Below are 7,500 nucleotides of genomic sequence, written 5' to 3' on the forward strand. Positions count from 1 at the left end.
GCAACCCGACTCGAAGGAGAGGTCCCGCCGACGCTCGCACCGGCCGCTACGGGCCTGGCACCCTCTACGGGCCGTGGCCTCATTCAAGTTGGACTTGGGCTCGGCGCGAGGCGTCGGGGTAGTGGACCCTCCCAAACACCACATGCCACGACAGGCGGCAGCCTGCGGGGTTCGGTGCTGGACTCTTCCCTGTTCGCTCGCCGCTACTGGGGGGAATCCTTGTTAGTTTCTTTTCCTCCGCTTAGTAATATGCTTAAATTCAGCGGGTAGTCTCGCCTGCTCTGAGGTCGTTGTACGAGGTGTCGCACGCCACACCGCCAGCCGGCTGTGCACGCTACCGAGTAAGTACCGGTATGCGAACCGCCAGGCGACGGGCGCGCATCGCACGTTTAAGGAGACGCGGCCGGCCCCACAGGCGGCCACGACACTCCCAGGTCTGCGAAGCGGGGCAAACGCCGCGCGCTTCAGTATACGTAGCCGACCCTCAGCCAGACGTGGCCCGGGAACGGAATCCATGGACCGCAATGTGCGTTCGAAACGTCGATGTTCATGTGTCCTGCAGTTCACATGTCGACGCGCAATTTGCTGCGTTCTTCATCGACCCACGAGCCGAGTGATCCACCGTCCTGGGTGATCTTTTCGTAGTTTCCACTATCTCTTTCAAGACAGTTGCATAGGCGGGACTGAGGCGTGTGGCGGCCCCTGTTCCAGCGTTCAGTGTCCAACGGCCTCACGGCCGATGGGCGTCGTACGGCTCCACACCGGAGCGGACAGGCACTCGGGCGAAAGTCATTCAAAACCGGCGCCAGGCGCCAGGTGCCGCAGGCCAGCCGCTCCAGCGCTTCAGCGCTCGTACCACACAACATTGCCGTTAGTTTTGAGACGAACGCGTGGTTCCGCACGCGGCGCACAGCTACTGCGAGCCGTACAGGTAGCGTGTTGCGCGACACGACACGCACATCGAAAGACATGCAGTCTAGTCGGTAATGATCCTTCCGCAGGTTCACCTACGGAAACCTTGTTACGACTTTTACTTCCTCTAAATGATCAAGTTTGGTCATCTTTCCGGTAGCATCGGCAACGACAGAGTCAATGCCGCGTACCAGTCCGAAGACCTCACTAAATCATTCAATCGGTAGTAGCGACGGGCGGTGTGTACAAAGGGCAGGGACGTAATCAACGCGAGCTTATGATTCGCGCTTACTGGGAATTCCTCGTTCATGGGGAACAATTGCAAGCCCCAATCCCTAGCACGAAGGAGGTTCAGCGGGTTACCCCGACCTTTCGGCCTAGGAAGACACGCTGATTCCTTCAGTGTAGCGCGCGTGCGGCCCAGAACATCTAAGGGCATCACAGACCTGTTATTGCTCAATCTCGTGTGGCTAGAAGCCGCCTGTCCCTCTAAGAAGAAAAGTAATCGCTGACAGCACGAAGGATGTCACGCGACTAGTTAGCAGGCTAGAGTCTCGTTCGTTATCGGAATTAACCAGACAAATCGCTCCACCAACTAAGAACGGCCATGCACCACCACCCACCGAATCAAGAAAGAGCTATCAATCTGTCAATCCTTCTGGTGTCCGGGCCTGGTGAGGTTTCCCGTGTTGAGTCAAATTAAGCCGCAGGCTCCACTCCTGGTGGTGCCCTTCCGTCAATTCCTTTAAGTTTCAGCTTTGCAACCATACTTCCCCCGGAACCCAAAAGCTTTGGTTTCCCGGAGGCTGCCCGCCGAGTCATCGGAGGAACTGCGGCGGATCGCTGGCTGGCATCGTTTATGGTTAGAACTAGGGCGGTATCTGATCGCCTTCGAACCTCTAACTTTCGTTCTTGATTAATGAAAACATACTTGGCAAATGCTTTCGCTTCTGTTCGTCTTGCGACGATCCAAGAATTTCACCTCTAACGTCGCAATACGAATGCCCCCGCCTGTCCCTATTAATCATTACCTCGGGTTCCGAAAACCAACAAAATAGAACCGAGGTCCTATTCCATTATTCCATGCACACAGTATTCAGGCGGGCTTGCCTGCTTTAAGCACTCTAATTTGTTCAAAGTAAACGTGCCGGCCCACCGAGACACTCAATAAAGAGCACCCTGGTAGGATTTCAACGGGGTCCGCCTCGGGACGCACGAGCACGCACGAGGCGGTCGCACGCCTTCGGCTCGCCCCACCGGCAGGACGTCCCACGATACATGCCAGTTAAACACCGACGGGCGGTGAACCCACAGCGTGGGACACAAATCCAACTACGAGCTTTTTAACCGCAACAACTTTAATATACGCTATTGGAGCTGGAATTACCGCGGCTGCTGGCACCAGACTTGCCCTCCAATAGATACTCGTTAAAGGATTTAAAGTGTACTCATTCCGATTACGGGGCCTCGGATGAGTCCCGTATCGTTATTTTTCGTCACTACCTCCCCGTGCCGGGAGTGGGTAATTTGCGCGCCTGCTGCCTTCCTTGGATGTGGTAGCCGTTTCTCAGGCTCCCTCTCCGGAATCGAACCCTGATTCCCCGTTACCCGTTACAACCATGGTAGGCGCAGAACCTACCATCGACAGTTGATAAGGCAGACATTTGAAAGATGCGTCGCCGGTACGAGGACCGTGCGATCAGCCCAAAGTTATTCAGAGTCACCAAGGCAAACGGACCGGACGAGCCGACCGATTGGTTTTGATCTAATAAAAGCGTCCCTTCCATCTCTGGTCGGGACTCTGTTTGCATGTATTAGCTCTAGAATTACCACAGTTATCCAAGTAACGTGGGTACGATCTAAGGAACCATAACTGATTTAATGAGCCATTCGCGGTTTCACCTTAATGCGGCTTGTACTGAGACATGCATGGCTTAATCTTTGAGACAAGCATATGACTACTGGCAGGATCAACCAGGGAGCTGCGTCAACTAGAGCTGAGCAGCCGGCCGCCCGGGAGTGTGTCCCGGGGGCCCGCGCGAACACGCAAGCGTCCGCTCAATTATTCTGCAAACAGGAGGAGGCTGAGCTCCCCTGCACAACACACCTCGAAACCCTCTCAGGTCCCGGCGGCGCGCAGCGCCGTCCTAAGTACTTGGTCGGGTTCGAGAGAGGCGCAATCGCCCGGAGTTAGGCGAGTAGACGCTTTAGGTGCGACCACCCGTGCTCCCAACTGAGCTTGCCGCTGCCGACAGAGGCCCGGGAGCGTGCTGTCGTGGCATTGCCGGCGGGAGACAACACGCGCCACCTACGGTGACCGGCAGCTCCAACGCCAGCGCCACAGAAGGACAAAAGCCCCACTTGGGTGCCGAAGCGAACTCTCCCAGCACAGCGCACGCGCCAACACGTCCGCACAGCTGCGATACAAACCACCTGCGAGAACCGCTGGGGCGACCGAGCAGCAGACGGCGTCGCGGCGCCGAGCGCCGAGCGGCGGCGCATCCTCAGCGCACACAGTCCTCAATCGGACCAGCACACTGCAGATGGCCACCGCGCTTCGCACCGGGCCCGCGAGGACCTACTTTGGCCGCAAGGCGCCGCGAGCAGGGGGCGCCGGCGCGCAGCTGCGCCGCCTGCCGCGTCCGTCGGCCGGCGCGCCTGCCACTGGCCGCCCCCACCAGCCGGCTGTAGCGCGTGCGCCCACGCACCGCGCTGCCAGCACGCCGGGCGGCCCCCCCTCACCGGCCGGGGACGGTCCCACCCAGCCACCGCCGCGTATCGCCTCACACCCAGATCCCCTTTCACGTTCGTGGGCATGGTGGGTCCCCTTTCACGTTCGTGGGCATGGTGGGTATCCCTGAAACAACCGGTTAATAGCTCGACCGATCGTCGCCAACACTGATTCACCTCTAGCGAGAACAACCGCACCACAACGGGTTACCTGTTGTTCATTTGCGTAACGTCACCAGCAAACGTAGACGTCCATCGCCATTTGCAACGAGTATTGCATGCCTGTGTCAGGTGTCACAACACACTACGTCTGCCCACATAGACGCAACAACATGTGCACGCCTCGAGAACACGTGGAAGGTAGCCCCCGTACGTATGCGGTGTCCATTGCGCGAACGACTGTCAGCCGGCCTCTGCAGGATGTCGCAGATGTGGAACGCGGTGCAACATGCTATCACGGTGTGTGAGAAGAGACGACTACGTCCGAATACACGCTCCACCACATCAACAGACTGCTCATGCTGATCGCCATCCAGGGCGTCCGTTCCACCCACACGTCTGAATGGCGTACCACACTGCAATCCAGCTCTTATAGGGAGACGACACGTAGCTGCGTGCACAATATTTGGACTGTATGGTCTGCCGTTGCTAGGCGCAGTCGTCGTACGGTCACACATGTGCCACGATGTATCATTCAGTACATACGGACCAATGTGCAGTACAGTTTGTGGGTTTTGCGTACATCGGCGGACAGGTGACAGGCCGTACCACAACGTAGGCTGAGTACGTCGGCATGCGAAGGGCATTGAACATGCAAACTTCTCAACGACCAGCTTGCGAAGGCAGGGGGGAAGGGGGGGGGCATGTACGTCCTGCTGCTATCCACATTAGAGTGTATAGCAGGAGCATGTGGAAAGTCAGCAACACCTGCAAGGTGTTTAACATGACGCGATACACAGGGGACCGGGCAGTGCGAATAGCGAACTATATTGCGAGGGTTGCGGTTAGGCAACACTACACTAATTTAACGAGTTGCATAACAATTACAGAGCAGGTTCAGCGACAACGTGCGTCAGGTTAAGGCGCAATATAGGTTATGTTGAGGCGCAATATAGGTTAGGTTGAGGCGCAATATAGGTTAGGTTAAGGCACAACATGGGTTACGTTAAAGCGCAAATTAGGTTATGTTAAGGCACAACATGGGTTACGTTAAGGCACAACATGGGTTACGTTAAGGCACAACATGGGTTACGTTAAGGCACAACATGGGTTACGTTAAGGCACAAATTAGGTTACGTTAAGGCACAAATTAGGTTACGTTAAGGCACAAATTAGGTTACGTTAAGGCACAAATTAGGTTACGTTAAGGCACAAATTAGGTTACGTTAAGGCACAAATTAGGTTACGTTAAGGCACAACATGGGTTACGTTAAGGCACAACATGGGTTACGTTAAGGCACAACATGGGTTACGTTAAGGCACAACATGGGTTACGTTAAGGCACAACATGGGTTACGTTAAGGCACAAATTGGGTTACGTTAAGGCACAAATTGGGTTACGTTAAGGCACAAATTGGGTTACGTTAAGGCACAAATTGGGTTACGTTAAGGCACAAATTGGGTTACGTTAAGGCACAAATTGGGTTACGTTAAGGCACAAATTGGGTTACGTTAAGGCACAAATTGGGTTACGTTAAGGCACAACATGGGTTAGGTTAAGGCACAACATGGGTTACGTTAAGGCACAAATTGGGTTACGTTAAGGCACAACATGGGTTACGTTAAGGTACAACATGGGTTAGGTTAAGGTACAATATGGGTTAGGTTAAGGTACAATATGGGTTAGGTTAAGGTACAATATGGGTTAGGTTAAGGTACAATATGGGTTAGGTTAAGGCACAATATGGGTTACGTTAAGGCACAACATGGGTTAGGTTAAGGCACAACATGGGTTAGGTTAAGGCACAACATGGGTTAGGTTAAGGCACAACATGGGTTAGGTTAAGGCACAACATGGGTTAGGTTAAGGCACAACATGGGTTAGGTTAAGGCACAACATGGGTTAGGTTAAGGCACAACATGGGTTAGGTTAAGGCACAACATGGGTTAGGTTAAGGCACAACATGGGTTAGGTTAAGGCACAACATGGGTTAGGTTAAGGCACAACATGGGTTAGGTTAAGGCACAACATGGGTTAGGTTAAGGCACAACGTAGGTTAGGTTAAGGTACAACGTAGGTTAGGTTAAGGTACAACGTAGGTTAGGTTAAGGTACAACGTAGGTTAGGTTAAGGTACAACGTAGGTTAGGTTAAGGTACAACGTAGGTTAGGTTAAGGTACAACGTAGGTTAGGTTAAGGTACAACGTAGGTTAGGTTAAGGTACAACGTAGGTTAGGTTAAGGTACAACGTAGGTTAGGTTAAGGTACAACGTAGGTTAGGTTAAGGTACAACGTAGGTTAGGTTAAGGTACAACGTAGGTTAGGTTAAGGTACAACGTAGGTTAGGTTAAGGTACAACGTAGGTTAGGTTAAGGCGCAATGTCGGTTAGGTTAAGGTACGATATAGCTTAAGTTAAGGTACAATATAGCTTAGGTTAAGGTACACATTGTTGTAGGGAAAGGTGTATTTGGGGGGGGGGGGCGGCAGGTTCGTTGATAGTGATTATCGTAAGTGCATGCCTGCGGGATCATCCGATTTGTCACGTCAGGATGCACTTGTGGCTCATGACAGGCGGCGTTCCGATTCCAAGGTTGTGGCAGATCTGTGTCTTTCATTCCTGCCATTGTTTGTGTACTGTGACAGGAGGCAGTATTGTGATGTTGGGTGCACCCCTGTGTAGGACATGTGTGGGTGTTCGTGGCTTAGCTGAGCAATGGCGGATGTCGGAAGGGTGGGATATTCTGTTTTCTGGGTGGACCTCCCGGTCTGGTTATGATAGTGTGGATTGTGTAATGTGGCGGAGAGGATGCACTGGATGTTCTTCCATGCTGGTGGTTAGATATTGTGTGTGTGTGTGCCTGTTACAGGCAGAGAGTAGTGTGTGATAAGAGAGTAGTGTGTGATAAGAGTGTCTGGCTGACGTGTGGTTCTCATTATGTGCAGAGTCTTTCAGCATGTATAGGGACGGTTGTATATATTATCTGTATTCTGATGGCTCTGCATCTATTACTAATCAGTGCCGTGTCTACGGTTACTCTGGTTCCAGTCGAAACTGTTCTATCTCTGTACATTAGTGACACTGCGGCTCCACTATGTTGCCGGCCCTGTCGGCCGTTTCCCCCAGTGTATGGCTAATGATTATCAGCAATCAGTCTATTAGTCAATACCGGTAGTGTGACGACGTCAAATGTCCGGGATGGGGGAAGCTACACCCTTCCCGTGGGTCAGGGCCTAGAAAGACTCTTCCCACGCAGGAGGCTCGGACTGTCGTTACTCTTCCGAGAAATATATTTGCCCAGCGTTTTTTGTGACTGCGAGTGCGACGCCCACGGGTACCGACATGGATGGGGCGCGTCCTAGCTGATCGCTCGGCATGGGAATCAGTACAGTGAGCAATGCGATCGCGTCTGTAGCTTGTACGTGGTACAGCTCGCAGCTCATGTATAGGGACAGCGGGAATGTCGCATATTGGACATAACTCTTCATGAAACGCAAGTTATAGGTGTGGATTGCACATTACGAGTGCGGGAAACTTCCGCCGTTCATCCGCTGGCGTTGCGAGTTTGGCGGTTGGGGTGGGGCACGAGCGGGTGCGGGTGGTGTGATTGCCGGTCCACGACGTTGTGCGGCAGAGGCACTGGCGTTTGGGTGCTGTGGTCGACAGAGGCTGCATGCTTTGTGGGTGGCGTCGAAAGAT

General features: G+C 53.4%; 2 non-coding genes across 2 annotated transcripts; both read right to left on the reverse strand.

Annotated features, from left to right (window-relative positions):
- Positions 1–478: 478 nt before the first annotated feature.
- LOC126444353 (5.8S ribosomal RNA) lies at positions 479–633 on the reverse strand. The gene has a single exon (XR_007582527.1). It is a non-coding gene; the product is annotated as a 5.8S ribosomal RNA (ribosomal RNA).
- Positions 634–984: 351 nt separating this feature from the next.
- On the reverse strand, positions 985–2,893 carry LOC126444366 (small subunit ribosomal RNA). The gene has a single exon (XR_007582539.1). It is a non-coding gene; the product is annotated as a small subunit ribosomal RNA (ribosomal RNA).
- Between the last annotated feature and the right edge of the window lie 4,607 nt (positions 2,894–7,500).

The sequence above is a fragment of the Schistocerca serialis genome, unplaced genomic scaffold (genome assembly GCF_023864345.2).
Source record: "Schistocerca serialis cubense isolate TAMUIC-IGC-003099 unplaced genomic scaffold, iqSchSeri2.2 HiC_scaffold_255, whole genome shotgun sequence".
Taxonomy (NCBI): domain Eukaryota; kingdom Metazoa; phylum Arthropoda; class Insecta; order Orthoptera; family Acrididae; genus Schistocerca; species Schistocerca serialis.